Source organism: Cyprinodon variegatus, unplaced genomic scaffold (genome assembly GCF_000732505.1).
Source record: "Cyprinodon variegatus isolate N-32 unplaced genomic scaffold, C_variegatus-1.0 Scaffold274, whole genome shotgun sequence".
NCBI lineage: Eukaryota > Metazoa > Chordata > Actinopteri > Cyprinodontiformes > Cyprinodontidae > Cyprinodon > Cyprinodon variegatus.
Genome location: NW_015150727.1, coordinates 289,214 through 290,904, shown reverse-complemented (window position 1 = coordinate 290,904; position 1,691 = coordinate 289,214).

Here is a 1,691-nt window from a genome sequence, read left to right as displayed (position 1 = left end):
GTCTAATGTAATTCACCCAGTGCGATAGGAGACTCGCTTTTAGGAAACTACGGTTGTAGCTCACTGTATGGCTTGCTGTGGTGTCTGTTTTGTAGAATAAATAATTCGCCGACGAGTTATTAATCCGGAAAAGCCGAATTTGTGCATATATTGCCAGCAGAGGAAAGATTGCCTGAGTTATATTTCCCTCCAAATAAATAATGCTTATTATTTTATAAATGGTCATTATTGTATAAGTGGTATTGCTTTTTACAGTGTTCCACCTCATGCAGCTGTTTTCATTGTACAGATCAGTTATTGTGTGATCGCTGTGCTGGCGGCTGCGCTGAAATCATTGCGCTGTTGGTGACACTGATGACGTAGAACTAGTTATATTTAATTACATATATGATCCCCCCCCCTGCTCTCAGGTAAAACAGTATCAAAGAGAGAGACGAGCCAAAACCGAAACTGAAGGGCATGGAATGTTTCTCAAGCCACAGCGCTAATGGGGCATTTACATCTGAAAAGGGATTCATGAGTTGATAATTACTGCGGGGGACTGAGGCTGACCAAAATTCTCCTAGCTCCGGGACTTTTAGTGTTAAATCTTCCAGGGTGTGTGTGTCAGCGCACAGTCAGTAGGCTCATAGTGCGAGGAGAGAGGAAGGGCAAAAGGGAAAGGAAAAGAAGATGTGTTTTGAAGCTTTTAAACGTCTCCTTACAAAATTTAAACTCGTCTTATATCCGCAGTTTATGTAACAACTTCTTCTGTAGCAATTAACAACTTATCAACCAAATATGTTTAAACATTGGGCACAATTAACACTTTTTTAGTTAGAAAATGGGACACAGTAGCAATTAGAAGCAGATGTCTTTTGCAGATATAAAGTGATCACTTTTCTCTCCCTGCTTTGTTACTAACTCTGTCTCCTGATGCTCTTTTTTTCATCTCTGCTGCAACACTTGCCTTTGTCTAACAGCCTATGTGGGACCTTAAATTATCAGAAAACTTCCATGGGAACAACAGAACCAGCCCTTGTCCCGACTTTTCTGACTCCCTTTTCTGACTACGGACCTCCTGTCCAAACTTGCACAGTTAACAACCAAAATTTTAAGGTACAAAATATTTTAGATCATACAGCTCATAATATCAGTAACACATCATACATTTTCCAAGAAAACACAGTTAAAGATTATCTAATATAGTTGGGCTGCATGTACCCAATTAATTTATTTTTACCTTTAATCAATGTCTGTTCTTGCTGTTTCTATTTTACATATTTCTTTGGTCTTGCTGTTTATTGTACAGCTCACGGTTTAACAAAGATATCTTAAGCTCACAGGATTATTTTTTTTTTTGCCTGGTCTTGTTCTCAATCTATATGTAGAATTCGAGGGTTCTCACATCCTCGCTGAAGATGACCCCTCGTCAGGGACTCGCTGGACCCAGCACGCTCAAGAAACTTATGTTTGAGGTTTTCTCACTTCCTTGGGCCTCTAACCCAGCTGAAGACGATCCCTCGTCAGGAACTCGCCGTGAGCCGCTACACTCAAGAAACTTCACTTTCTATTTTCTTTTACCTGGACTTGTTTACTTAAACCCTGGTCTCATTATCTTTAACTCACAAGACTTCTCTGCCTGGCCTCGTTATCTTTAAACTCACGGGGCTACTTACAACCATCCAAACATTGTTTTATATCACTCCCTC